The sequence below is a fragment of the Carassius auratus genome, chromosome 40 (genome assembly GCF_003368295.1).
Source record: "Carassius auratus strain Wakin chromosome 40, ASM336829v1, whole genome shotgun sequence".
Lineage (NCBI taxonomy): Eukaryota > Metazoa > Chordata > Actinopteri > Cypriniformes > Cyprinidae > Carassius > Carassius auratus.
This window is the reverse complement of record NC_039282.1, coordinates 16,609,949-16,625,701: the sequence shown is the minus strand read 5'-3', so window position 1 is coordinate 16,625,701 and position 15,753 is coordinate 16,609,949. Positions and strand designations below refer to the sequence as shown.

Here is a 15,753-nt window from a genome sequence, read left to right as displayed (position 1 = left end):
AAGCTCACCGGCAAGACAGACAAGGGCATCACTGAATCGACAAGCATGTGCTCAGAGCACATCATTCACCAGCCTCCGCACACACACACACACACAGATCTATACACAAAACACTTATTTCATGTGGATTAGTCATGCAACAATGTAATAATTAACTTATGTTGGTATATAGTTATGTCCATTATTCTTAAATTTGAATAGGAAACTATATTTATTTATTCCAAAATGGCTTAATTTCACAAATAATTACCAAGAAACTACAATTGAATTATAAATGAAATTTTACCTTGTAACATCATATACTCCAAAAATCTTGGAAATGCAATTGTATTGTGTTTAACTCATGGTGTGTGTCGTTCAGACATGTATTCTTAGCCTTAAAATCAGATACTCAGATTTCAACCATCAGTCGACCATATACTGGACCAAACCCTGCATTTCGTTCGCTTTCTCATTCTCTCTCCTGGTCTACCGAGCTGGATCAAACCCAATGTACTCATTTTGACTCACTCTAAAAGACTCTCACTCTCTTTCCCAAGAAAGCAAACACACACACACACACACACACTGAGAAGCCGCTTAACGCAGTCAATGCCACAATAACACCAGCACTTATTAAAGAGACACTCCCTTGAGCGGTTGTTCTGACTTGAAGCTTTATTACCTGACTAATTACAACACTGTTAATTAGTTGTTATGATCATTGAGAAACGCAAATAAAAGACAGACAGGGAAGAAAACACCTGTAACTTTTGTCCAAACAAGGTGCTTGTTTAAGTATTTTAAGAGACTCAGAAACACAGGGTGTGTCCAAAAATGAGTGGAATATAGATCTAGATAGTATTAAATATAGCTATATTAACAACTTTTTTTAATATGATTTCGGGATATGGTGCCATGGTAATACCATGTTTTTGGTTACTAGTACAAAAATACTAGTAATGCACCAAAATTTTGCAACCGAAAAAAGGCCAAAACATAAATTTTCAAATTTCAGTTTCGGTCGAAATGGTTTGAGAGGTTCAAAATCCTTGACAGAAACAATGACATTTTGACTGCATCAGTATTTATTCATGCACACATTGCTGAGAAGCTACAAGAAGCATCAGCCGTTTGGATGTACCTGTACTTCACCGTGGACAAAGATTCTGCTATTGCTAGATTAGCAATACATAAAGATGCGGCTCTTTGCCAAATAATTTTTATACGACTGGTTTAATTTATCAACCGAGAACACAAAACCATGAACAGCATATGTTAATTTACCCAATTACCCAAACTGAATTACTGAAACATTATATTCGGTTATGCTTTCCTGGTAAATGCAAACTTCTGGCACCTCATTCACGAAGAACATCATTTTGGGAAGTCGTGGCCTAATGGTTAGAGGGTTGGACTCCCAATCGAAGGGTTGTGAGTTCTAGTCTCGGGCCGGACGGAATTGTGGGTGGGGGGAGTGCATGTACAGCTCTCTCTCCACCTTCAATACCACGACTTAGGTGCCCTTGAGCAAGGCATCGAACCCCCAACTGCTCCCCGGGCGCCGCAGCATAAATGGCTGCCCACTGCTCCGGGTGTGTGTTCACAGTGTGTGTGTGTGTGTTCACTGCTCTGTGTGTGTGCATTTCGGATGGGTTAAATGCAGAGCACAAATTCTGAGTATGGGTCACCATACTTGGCTGAATGTCACTTCACTTATTATCACTTATTCAACTAATTTAATTTATCACCCGAGAACACAACACCCAGAACAGCATAAAGAGTTCAATTGGCCAAAGTTAATTACAGATTTCTTTTGGTTTTAATTAAAATTATTGGTTTTGATTAAAGAATTTAAATGTAACTTTACTACGACTGGTTTAATGTATCATGTAAGAATGGGACACCCTGAACAGCATTAAAGGTTCAAAGACCCATTTACTTAATTTTAATTAAGAGTTTAGTTAAAAAAATATTTTTGCACCTCATTCCTGAAGAACTTTATTCCAACAAACAAAAACAGCATCAAGAACAGTATAAAGAGTATAAACAATATAATGACCCAAATTTAAGTACAAAAACTTTATTTTTGGCTTTGGTTTTCAGCTAAGCAGAAACATTCAGTTTTATTAAAAAATAACTTGGTGCCTCATTCCTAAAAAAAATGCAATAAATGGTTTAATTTCAAAAACATTTGTTTTGGGTTTTCAGCTAAATGAAACTTGCCTTTTCTTCCCATGTTTTTGTTGAGATGTATTATGTTAATAATACCACAGTGTTATTTAAAGTACCATTTATATATGAAAAAAAAACAATCATTTTGTACCATAATATACAAAACGATCTGCCACAATCTCTTTAGCAAGGGGTGAAATGCATCTATAATGCCCAGAAATGTTGTCTGTTAGCAGCTCAGTAGGTTTTGAGAAACAGCAAGAGAGACTCTGGTGGTCTTAGACATTTGTTTATACAGTAAGTGTGGCCCCTGTCCTTCTGACGGGGCCCAACCGCACACAGAAAGAAACATTCAGAAAGAGTCCACTCTAATTACTCCATCTTTCAGTCCTCTATGATAAATGACAAACTAGAAGAGCAAGACAAAACAAATTGAGACTGAAAAACAAGGAAAACTTTGGAGAGAGGGGCTGTGGGGTGCAGGACGGGATCTGAGGGGGTCTCTACAGTTGAGACAGCACTGAAGAGCATTCCAGCGCAAGCGGAGAACAAAAGCACACACACACACACAGCGCACACAAACAATGGCGTGGACGCTGGGAGACGCAACAACAGCACATCAGGACTCCCCTACCCCCTCACACACACACGGAACGGGCCGATGATTTTACTGTGAAGCGTCCACTGAGTCCTGGCATTTGGCAAAGACAGATGCTGAGAATGGGTTCACACACACACACACAGGGCTGCGCTGGGAACAGATTGGGGGAAGGGTCGCCCCACACACGGGGACACATCCCTCCGTTTCTGAGAGAGAGAGAGTCGGCATTGATCAGCGACTTGGAGGTCATTCTACCAGAATACACACACACACACACACACACACACACACACACACACACACACAGACTGATGCTCGCATGAAGGACAAACGGCACTGAACAGGTGGACCAGTATAAAAAAAGAAAAAAAAAAAAGTTTTCCAGAAAACATATCATGTATCCGAACAGACAGCTGTTTGGAACGCTGACAAAAGTGTGTGTGTCGCTTCACACAGACTAACTAGCTCCTCTTTCTCTCAGTTCCTAGATGCACTTTGAGCCTAATCTTAATATGTGTTTCCACTGTGGTTTGATGTGTTATAGTTTGTGCATTAGCAGAGCATAAACGCATCACTTGGCTGCACTATCCAATAGTGATTCAATTGTGAAAGGGAAACAAATGCATTGACATACATTAATAAATATAGGGTTGAGTCATATTATCTAGTGCTAGATTGATATATCAGCCATTCTGAGATTAGCATTGGTGAAAATAATAATCATTCATTTACTCACGCCATTCTAAATTGTATTTCTCCCATGGAAAATAGAATGGTGACCAAACTCCAGGAAAGCTCAATGATAAAAGCATTATATAGCCTGTGCACTATAAACTCTTCCAAAGACATATGTTAACTACGTATATCTGAGAAATAGACTGAAAGGTATGGAAGTAAATTTTCAGTGAAAAAAAAAAAATCACTTGACAGCGAAGGTCACCATTTACATTTATTGCATAGAGAAGAGAAGCACAGATTTCTTCTTAATATTTCCTTTTGTGTTCTGGTTTGTAATAACATGAAGATGAGAAATTGCTAAATATAGATTTTTGGGTGAACCATTCCTCTATTTTATGCAAAATATGTTAGCAAATTTTGTTAAATAAATGTTAACATTTACATTTCAGCATGGTTGAGGATCTCAATTACTATTATTAAATTGTATTATGTAAAAATCTACATTATACTGACCACTAAGCTCTCTATTCTAGATATCAGTATTGGCCATTCAAAAAAATGGTATTTGCCATATAAAAATATCTCACTAATAACTAATTTCTCAAAATGTTTAAATGGTTAGTTTACCCAAGAAAGAAAGTTCTTTCATCATGCACTTGCAAACCTGTTTGACTTTCTGTGGAACACAAAAGAAAGTATTTTGAAGAATGCTGGGAACCAAACAACATTGGACCCCATTGACTTCCATTGTATGGATGCTTAGATATTTGTCATTGTGTTCTACATAATAAAGAAAGTCATACGGTTTTAGAACAACGTTAAGGAGAGTAAACGAGAGAATTTTCATTTTTGGGTGGAGCAGACCTTTCATTTCAAAAGTGGGTCACAAAATCTCTTCACAAACCAAATTACCAATTAAAGAGCTTCTGATAAATATACACTGCCTGGCCCAACCTGGCTTTGTCCCCAAACTCAACCCATATCAAAACTAATCTAATGCTGGGAATAATAGAGTCATCTATAAAAGTGAGAGTTAGTGGAAAAACAAACCAGAGGTAGCTCACAATTTCCTTTACATTTATAATAAAATATTGTTCCTTTTTTAGTAATAGCGGTTAATGAACAGCTCGACATACAGTTTACTTTATATGCATGCACGCAAACATGTTTATGAATGCAAGCATGCATATATCGGAGTCTAGTTGACCCTAGTTCTCTCTGCATTCGCCTAATGCAGGGCAGTGTCGCATTTCAGAGAGAGAGAGAGAGTGTCTCGCATTGATGTGCGGAGCACGCCAACATCATCCGAGCGCAGAGCGGTGTGAAGCCAATCTTATGAGGATGGAGAGAAAAAAGTGAAATCAGCACATTAATACGTGAAGCGCGCGCACACAGACTACACGCGCTCTCAAGGAGGCTCTGAAGTGTGCAGTTTGTGTGCATGTGCTCCGCGGGTTTTAATTAAAAGATGCACTGTGCCCCTTGAGAATTCATACACACACATGCACCGGGTGCTGCATGTGTGTGGATGGTCGGGATCCTCTGATCTTCCCACCTTGTCACTGCATCATGCATGCATTAACATCCACCACACCTCCAGTAACTTTCTCTGCCCTCTGCATGTCCACGAGTCCTCTATGTGCAGTCATTCCCACATGAAAACCTAAATAAGGATGCCTCTCCTGAATGCACTCAAAACATCAATGCACAACCACAATTTATCCCTAAAAGATCTACTGGAAAAGGTCTCAAACCTCAAACGCGAAGCACAGCCAACGCAACGCATGCCTTTACTGCGGAATAAACCTGCTTCAATACTTGCCCCCCTTCATTCAATCTGCCCCCGTGCGCTGCCCAGCCAACTTTCACTCCCAAGCGCAGTTAGTTGATCAATGATCACATTGCATATGACTTTATTTCGCATACCTATCCTCGTGAGTAATAAATCCGTTCGGTGAGTGACAGGCGTCCGCGTGCTACTTTGCCGTATCCATGAGAAGTTCCGTATCCGACAGCGCACCGTAGAGCGACCGTCTCGCCGAAGCTCCTGCAACAGCAATGTGCTCCGGAGCTCACACACATACACACACACCCGCTCGGCGTGGGACCAGGGAAGCGCGCGCACGGAAGGGGGCGGGGGGGGGGGGTATAGTGACTCCCGCGGGTGCGAGCATAGCGCAGCCTACCGGACGAGCGCGCACACACACATCCACACAACACACAGTGTCACACACGGTTTGGCATTATTTATTGTGTAAGCGAAATCATTAATGTGCATATTATATTTGCATTAAGTGCATGTACTTTTTTCAGTAATTTATTTTATAATTATTTATGTTTTAAAGATTAGATTATGCAATTATTATTTAACAAATACATTATTTCTGTTTTAATTGTACACTTCATTATACATCATTTCTACATTTATACATATTATTTCTTGTCTAAATAGTTAACCAACACATCCACTCAAGTCAGTGTTGTTCTACTATTACTGATTTACTGTTATAGTTTGTTAATATTTAAAATAATATTTTATTTTTATAATATACCTAATATTTTCTGTTTTCATTTTAAATTTCACTTTACATTTAAATTTGAATTTTAAGTAATTTTGTTGTGCGTTCTTGTCATTACTATTATTATTAGGATTTAGTCCATTTTTTTTATGGTTTTAATTTTACTTACCCTGACTCGAGTCTTCCTACCCTCTGTTTGTGCTTTGTCTGTTTACAGACCCAAACAGACAAAACGCTCTATTAATAAGACTGAATTGTATTGTAGTGCATTGTATTTGAGAACAGCTGGACACTGCGGTAGCAGATGATATATGGGTCAGCCCTGCATAAGTGTGCTTGTCCACTCGTGCTGAAGCTCTAGTCCATCTAACACTGTGTCAGAGTGATGAACACTGGCAGCGACGGGGTCTTTTAGAAATGCACTGCCGTGTAATTAATGTAGCCATGATATAATGCACAAATCGATTTTCATTGTGCACCCCTGACTGCACCGGGACAGGAGGGGCTGATTTTTCTGTCCCACTGGTGTGCTGTTAGGCGGATATCCACTTATCATGCAGAGCTGACATCAAATGCAGGAGGTGGATGGGTGAGGGTCAGGTTTGCTATCATTGTTGAGACCAAATGAAATAGCCTTATAGCTCTCATCATGAAAACAGCTTCATAAGGGGATTAAATAATATCTTAATTAAAATCTAACAATGCCAAAAGGTTTCTTTAAGTTGTAGGCATAAGGTTAGGATGTACTAATTATAATTAGCCTAATTTGAAAATAATATAAGCCAGAATGATGCATAGAAATAAATATCATGTATGTGTCAGAGTTAGAGAAATTAGGTTTAAAGTGGCATACATAGAAAGAGACAGTGTTATATATACATATATATATATGTGTGTGTGTGTGTGTGTGTGTGTGTGTGTGTGTATGTGTGTGTGTGTATATATATATATATATATATATATATATATATATATATATATATATATATAAAAGCATGTTTTTATTTTTATACTGCCCATTTTCATTTTCAGAATTGTTGAAATTTTTGCACATTTATTAGAAAAGAAAAACTTTGGTCAGTATTTAGTAGAAGCATCATTTTGATCTAATAAAGCCATGAGTTTTTTTGTGAAAGATGTAACAAGTTTTTCACACCTGGATTTGGGGATCCTCTGCCATTCCTCCTCAGAGATCCTCTCCAGTTCTGTCAGGTTGGATGGTAAACGTTGGTGGACAGCCATTTTCAGGTCTGTCCAGAGATGCTCAATTGGGTTAAAGTCAGGGCTCTGGCTGGGCCATTCAAGAACAGTCACGGAGTTGTTGTGAAGCCACTCCTTCGTTATTTTAGCTGTGTGCTTAGGGTCATTGTCTTGTTGGAAGGTGAACCTTCGGCCCAGTCTGAGGTCCTGAGATCTCTGGAGAAGGTTTTCGTCCAGGACATCCCTGTACTTGGCTGCATTCATCTTTCGCTCGAATGCAACAAATCGTCCTCTCCCTGCATCTGAAAAACCCCCCCACAGCATGATGCTGCCACCACCATGCTTCACTGTTGGGACTGTGTTGGACAGGTGATGAGCAGTGCCTGGATGTCTCCACACATATCGCTTAGAATTAAGGCCAAAAAGTTCTGTCTTGGTCTCATCAGACCAGAGAATCATTCAGGTGTTTTTTTTAGCAAACTCCATGGGGGCTTTCATGTGTTTTGCACTGAGGACAGGCTTCAGTCAGGACACTCTGCCATAAAGCCCCAACTGGTGGTGGGCTGCAGTGATGGTTGACTTTCTACAACTCTCTCCCACCTCCCGACTGCATCTCTGGAGCTCAGCCACAGTGATCTCTGGGTTCTTCTTTACCTCTCTCACCAAGGCTCTTCTCCTCCGATGGCTCAGTTTGGCTGGACAGACAGCTCTAGGAAGGGTTCTGGTCATCCCAAACGTCTTTTATTTAAGGATTATGGAAGCCACTGTGCTCTTAGGAACCTTAAGTGCAGCAGAAATGTTTTTGTAACCTTGGCCGGATCTGTGCCTTGCCACACTTCTGTCTCTGAGTCCTTTAGGCAGTTCCTTTGACCTCATGATTCTCATTTGCTCTGACATGCACTGTGAGCTGGAAGCTCTTATATAGACAGCTGTGTGGCTTTCCTAATCAAGTCCAATCAGTATAATCAAACACCGCTGGACTCAAATGAAGGTGTAGAACCATCTCAAGGATTATCAGAAGAAATGGACAGCACCTGAGTCAAATATATGAGTGTCACAGGATAGGGTCTGAATACTTAGGACCATGTGATATTTCAGTTTTTTTTTGTTTTTTTTTTGTAAATGTGCAACAATTCTGGGTTTTTCTGTTAATATGAGGTGCTGTGTGTACATTAATGAGGAAAAAAATGAACTTAAATGATTTTAGCAAATGACTGCAATATAACAGAGTGAAAAATTTAAGGGCTCTGAATACTTTCCGTACCCACTGTAGGTTTAATAAATTTTTATTTTACTTTTGAGTTAATATAGTTTTAGTTAGGTTAAGTTAAGTTATTAAATTAAAATTAGTACTATTGCCTTGGCAACTCAAATAGCACAATTTGTCTTTAAAATAGTTTTAATTTCAGCTTATGTAGATGATATGTGCAATGCCAAAATGTTTCCTAAAGGTGTACAGTACACGTAATGTTAAGATGTACTAATTCTAATTAGCCTATAATTTTAAAACAATACAAGCCAATTATAATGCAGATAAATAAAAAGTCTGTTAGAGAAAGCAGGTGTAAAGTGGCATAGATTGAATGAAACCGCTTTGCTTTTGCACCTTCAGATTACTGTGTGTATGTGTGTGCACATGCTTGCTCATGTCTGAAGGACAAAAGATGTGATGTAGAGGTTAGCGCAACTGACCTACATGATGTTTATTACCACAAGATCTACGATTCCCCACCAAAAGGAGGATGAACATCTATTTAATGGATTCAGAGCATCAATTACACGCAAATACACACGGAAAGTTCAGAAGCATAGGCGGTGGCAGATCAAAAGAAATAATCATTTTAGAGAAGTGCACTTTTTTTCTGATGGCAGCCAGGCGTATTGTTTTCCCAGCTATTTTATGTTTATTATTGATTTTTGTTTTCTTCCATTTATGAAAGCTGCTGTTTTTATTATTAAGACATCTGTCTTGTGCAGCAGCGGCACGTGGCGAGAGCTGATGAAGTCCTGATGTTAACACTGTTCTGGAGCCGTTCTGGATTTGACTGGCTGCCAATCTATAGTGTACATACAGGTCTCAGAGACACACACACAACTACTGAGACTCAGGGTTTCACACCACAAATGCATTAGTGGCGAGGACAGAGATGGCAGAGACATGCTGGTTAAACGTGGACTGTTTTATTCTGTTGAGTGACGCTTGCGTCCTTTGGTTTAGTTTATGGTCGGTATAGAGGATTTGAGGGTTGAGAGTTGACGTTTGGGTTATGGCTGCAGGTCAGTATCGCCTATATTTTGCTCAGCAAGACTGCATTTATCTGTTGTAATTGTAATTGAATTTATTCCTGTGATGCAAAGCAGAATTTTCAGCATCATTACTCCAGTCTTTCAAAAATAGACACCCATAATTAACATGTTAAAAAACTGAACCAACTGTTTCACAAAATCCAATCATTTGAAGCAAATGATTCATTGAAAGGATTAAGCCTTCCCAATGCAACTAGAGAGAGAGAATCATTAGCAAATTAGCTACACCAAGTCATGGCTTTAATTCCCAGCAAATATATGAACTGATCAAACTGAAAGCAATAAAAGTCACTTTGGATAAAAGTGTCGACAAAACCCCCAAAAATGTACAATTCCTGCTCTCTCGTGTGTATATAGAGATTTGTTCTGCTACACTGCTACTAAAATTCGCTTATACTGGTAAAGCTGGACTGTTTTGAAAACAGACACATATTGAAAGTTTAAGCGTGACTGACTGAGAATGTTTGTGACATTTTCTCATTTAAGCTATGAAACTCAAGTCCAGCTGACCAATCACAGCTTACGGTACCAGACTGTTACACTAATGGTCCAATGAGACGAGCCGAGCTGAGTCGAGCCGAGTCGATCCCTAGTGCTAGAAGACATAATTGCTTTTGTGAAGAATGATTGTTATTTTCAGTTACTCATGCAGAACCGTCAATGATCCCCAGACAGCAGTTAAACCGAGAACTCTAGGCACAGAGTATTACACTCTTTTACACATTCAGTGTGCATGTGTGAGCGTGTCTGTAATGTAACACACGTGGCCAATGCATGTTAGAGAATGTGGATTATGGTGATTGTGTGTGTTTGGTGCTTTAGGACTCTCATTAGCTACAATTGTTGATTAGAGAGAGCTAGAGTGTATCGTTATAAGATGAAGCAGGGCTTAGAAAAGGAAACCGTTCATGTTTACTAGTTGACTAGCCATCCAGAAAAGCAGTGAATAGTTGGCACGAGTGAATGATTTGTTTAATATGTAGCAGAATTGGTGAAACTCCTAGTTCTTTAATAAATAAATATAAAGCTATTATTTGCTAAATGTGTCTACAAAGACTTTTAATCAATGTTACAGCCATTTTAGAGATGGCACCACAAAAACAAAACAAAAACTTGACTTTATAATTTTTAACTGGAAAAGATCGGCGGTTTTTAAAATCTTTGTTTATTATTAAATACAAAAATAAATCTTTAACAATAAGGGCAAAACTCATGATGTGCATCACTAACAAGTTATGATACATTCAATAACAACCATTCCGTACCTAAACTGAACTACACTGACTGTGCTGTTTGTTTCCGAATCACTCAAAAGAATCGGTTCATACGAGTCATTCATCAATCGGACATCACTTGTACTGTAGGTTTTTTAATCAAGGTTCATAATAATCATTCGTTCGGGAATCAAACATCACTTTTGCTGTTTGTTATTGAGTCACTTCAAAGAAACGACTCATAAGAGTCATTGGTCCTGGAATTGAACATCAAAGAACTGAATCACTACACCGGCTCTGTCATTCTTTTTTGTAATTAGACTTAGTTTAACTCATTAAATTCAACAGGGCATTGGTGGAAGAATGTACACAATGCATTGCAAGATTTCCAGTCGATCTCAAGACCCATCACCACCATTTTAACGAAAACGCATTTGTTCTGGTACATTTTTAGTCTCATTGTCACTGAGCCTTCTTATCAATTTCATTTCATTAATTAAAGCTATAAAATAAGGATAACCATGAAAAAATAGAAAAAAATAAATGAAAAGAAACAAGCTATGGCTTATTTGGACACAGCAGGAAAGCGCTCACTAATGACTATATTGAGCCGCTGATGAATGAGTCATTTTAATACATGAGTCATATGTTGATTCTGAAGCCGCCCTGGCAGGTTAGGTGAGTTCATTTAGAGAAGGATTAATCATTCGGAGTTAAAGGTCTAAGAATATTGAACGATTCATAGCTATTTTTTTCCCTGAGTCAGACAGCCTGAGGCGTTGATGGGAGAAACTTTGATACTTGGACAGTTACTCACTAAATGATTCAGTGGTTTTGAAGAGCTCAAAAATGCCCTAGGTGGAGGATATCTACTGGTTAAAACTGTGTGAATACAATTATAACACGGCAAAAATATGTTCTACATTTTTATTAAAACACAATCTACAACTCTATCAGTAATTTTTTTTTCATTTTAAATCATAATTAACTTGAGATCAACCAAACAGTATGATAAAAGTTTGCTGCAGTCACGAGACCGAAGCATTGATTCAAAACAAATGGTTCGTAACAGGTTCGAAGCTTCTGTAAACAGGAGTGTTTTGAATGCACCAAACTCTACTGTGAGAAGTGGGTGACATAGTTATATGTCATTTCAGAAATATGAATTACATTGTATGGTATTACATTGTAAATATAACTTTCGCGCTTTTCGTGACCCACTCATTTTCACCCAAAGTTACAAAAGTGTACACTACTTTTGAAGTGTTTTCTGGCAGATCAGACAGATCTGAGGTCGTCTGGAAAAGAGCTACTGTATACTGAAAACTGTATATTCAACAACATACAGGTTTGGAACTAAATTAGGGAAAATAAATAAAGAGGGTTTTCATTTTGGGAAACTATTCTTGAAACTGCTCGGTTTTAAAAATAAAAGCTCCCAGGCACAGTCCAACTAATGGTTCTCACTTTCAAACTAATGATTTTTTGTCAGCTTCACTTGCTAGGCAGAGACTCCAGTAGATTTCTGAACTTAATAACCAGATAATCCTTTCCTCCTTTAGTTGGCCTAGTGGTGTGGATCGTACTGTTTAGAAAAGGACATTTGATCTTTAAGATTGGATTATATCTCAGGAAGTGGAGTCTATTGGACTGAGCGTTGTTGGTGTCTCTTATCCGGTTGGTGAAGTTGGATATCAGGCCATTATTTCTATCTCTTTCCTCTTTCCGGCTTCTGCTACTAAATCAAGTTTTGAGGGTGAGATACACGCACACACATGGATAAAGATAGTTTCCGACTTGGTCTCTATTACTGTATTATATTTTAATGGCCGGGGGATCAATGTTTTATATAAGAGATGTATAAATAACACACTTTAAAGGAATGGTTAAGCCAAAAATTGCTCACATACAGGCCATCCAAGATGTATTTCATCAAACAGACTTGGAAACTTAAGACTTTCGAGGCTGTTTATATGTTACAGTCCGTCACCAGTCACCATCCCATGGTGCTTTAAAATAAACACATCTACACAAACTTACACATATGCTCATGTTTTGTTTTTAGCTTTGTTTGGTTCTTAAAAATGGTGTTCCTTTAAAAGACATCCAAAGACCACAAACACAGTTCGACACAAGTGAGATAAATGAGGTAAATGCACCAAAAGTGTTTAGCTTCCAAAAGACAAACACAACACATATGCTCACTTGCACAGTGCAGGTAGATGCATGTGCTCATACATATATGCAGTCAAAATGCATGCATATTTCATGAAAACAATGTTTACATGCAGCTTGGGTCATTGTAATCAATAAATCAAACATGCATGATCTTTCAGACAGACTAGACACATGCATGCATACATCAAGTCTAAAAATCTGGGATTTCCACTTAAACCTGTAAATAAATAAGAAGATTGTATGTAATGATGTAAAAACAAGAAATATGTCAGATTTTCCACAATTTTGAGCTCAAATAAGCAAAGTTGTGACATGCTGAGATTTGTATTTAATTAAAAATGAATGCAAACTTTAAACATTTCCACTCAGACGTTTGAAAAACATACATACACATGTGTTTGCATGACCGGACCACACATGCACCAACATATACAAACTAATACAATCAAGATGGGCCAGACATTGGCAGTTTTCTGGCAGAGAAAGGCTGATGTTTCCTGCTAATTAAATCATTCTTCTAACATTTTTTGAGAGCCTAATTTTGAATAACCGATTAAGAGGGAATTTTTGCTAATTAAAACTCACAAATAAACCCATCTCTGAGCTCAGGGGAGACATGAATAGAGTTTGTTGAATAAAATGCTAGGTTAATGGGAATTCCAGCTTAGATTTTTTCTTTACATGGCTATTTATATACCGGTGGGTGTAAGTATATTTTGGGACCCATGTGAAAGGCAAATATGTGTATTTGGGGTTCAAAGAGACAGTAATGATGTGTCTGTCTTTTAATAAAGCCACTAAGCAGAGCCTGGTTAGAAGATAAGACTGTGAGATAAATAGACAGACGACATTAGAAGCAGAGCGAGAGCTACTGATTCAAGTGATCGTTTTATCACTGACATATATTAATGCAAATAACCGCGTTTTGGGAGATAAATGAGCAGAATATCTCGCTGAGAGGAGAATGTGTCGAATCTTCAATCACAGCTTATAGAAGGAAGATGAGAGTCAAAAATAGACTGACACAGACCACATGTGAGATACAGCCAGATGGAATGAGATGTCGGGCGGCACAGAAGACTTGTTATGCACGAAAACCACCGACTGAAATGTTGAAGCACTTTAGCGTTAAATATTACAAGAGTTATGCCTGAGACTGATTGAAAAGGGGACTTGTATTAAACTCGTGTAGCGATGTCCTCCTAAAGTCCATTAATGCTATTCAAGGTTTCTTACAAGGAATGTAGTTTGACATGGTGCATTTTTTTCCTTCTCTCTGAGTTTAGAATTAAACCGACATGTACGTGACCTCTGTAAATATTGGTTAACCACAGCACCACAGTTTACTGAAGGCAATTTATTCAGAGACAAGCAGCCCTGAGAAATGCATTATACTGGAGTAAGTGTGACAGGTATAGCGGGAAAGATGGATTGCTGTCACTCCAGTTGTGAACTACGAACCGCTCACCAAACCAGCTTTTTAAAGAAACGCTCATGTTCCTTTTTTAAAAGCTTCTTTTTAGTATTTTCACTGACTTATTCACTGATTAATTTGATTTCAAAGCAGTGATGAACTCTGTGGCAGCCTCATTCGAAGCTAATCATGCACTAAATACTACTGTTAACATGTCTTAATTAAAAATGTAAAAAATGTCTGCTAGTACGTTATAAATGTGACTATGCAAAAGGTTAACACAGGGATAATTAATGTAATTTTACAAAGATATATTAATGAAGTAATGTGAAGATGACGATATGCTGTGCCTCATTCTTTAAACACCTCATATGTGGCGGACGGTCAGTTTCAAATCTCTAATGTAGAGTCATATCATTATCAGTCATGAGTCATAAGTAATTTGAGATTTTTTTTTCTTAGGTTCTTGAATTTAAGAATACATTTTCATACCAACCAACCAAACCAAATTCTGATGTCAAATGGACTCAAAACCTTATGGACTCATGGACTCACAAAAGTAGTAAATTGACTAATTTTTCACCCAAAGTGTATTAAATATTGATCATTTATTTCATATATATTTAATATGCTTGTTCAAGAATGGAATTGAAACCACTTTCGCACCAACCGAAGCGAATTCTGATGTCACAAACTCATGATATGGTAGTAAATTGACAGATTTTTACTTCCAAGCTTAATAAATAGTTATAATAGATTTAATATATTTGTTCAAGAATGGAATTGAAATCGCTTTCACACCAACCAAATGAAGTAAATTCTGATGTCAAATGGACTCAAAAGCTTGAGTATCACAAAATGGTCTGAGTAGTTATTTTACAGATTTTTCTTCAAAGTTTAATAAATTTTTATAATATATTAAATATATTTGTTCAAGAATGGAATTGAAACCACTTTCACACCAACCAGCAGAAGCAGATTCTGACATCAGATCAACGCTAAAGTTTGGTACGGTATAAAACTCAAAATTCATCTACACTTTACAGAAGTCTTTTATTTCAAAAGAGCAATGAAAATCCTTTTTTTTTTTCTTTGGCATGATTCCTTTAAAAGTTTAATTGTTAATTGCATTAAAACAGTATTTATTGCATATAGCATCCCTCACAGCAGCAGTTTATAGCATATGAGAGCGCACATCTCTCTAATTTGCATCATCACAAAGATCTTCATTTCCAGCTATATCAGCCAGCTCAACATGGCCTTCATCCAGCTGGGTAAACAATTTCCCACAAAATTATAAATCACTCTAAAGTTTAAAACTAGCTTGTCAGCTCATTATCAAATGGCTTGCTGTTTTAAGCTGCCTCACAAATGAATTATGCAGATGACTTTGAATGATTCCCCTAGACACCAAGCCAACCGCTTATGCAGGTGCTGTAAATTAGCAGAATAACGTAATCACAATTCACAGACCATGTGAATCTGTGC

At 37.8% G+C, this 15,753-nt stretch overlaps 1 protein-coding gene across 4 annotated transcripts in view; it reads right to left on the bottom strand.

Annotated features, from left to right (window-relative positions):
• The window catches only part of LOC113058724 (protocadherin Fat 3), a 123,480-nt gene extending 117,957 nt beyond the window's left edge, over positions 1 to 5,523 (bottom strand). For all 4 annotated transcript variants that reach the window (XM_026226889.1, XM_026226890.1, XM_026226893.1 and 1 more), the window contains exon 1: positions 5,360 to 5,523. The gene's annotated coding sequence lies outside the window, so the exon portion shown is untranslated. The remainder of the gene's footprint in view (positions 1 to 5,359) is intronic.
• Between the last annotated feature and the right edge of the window lie 10,230 nt (positions 5,524 to 15,753).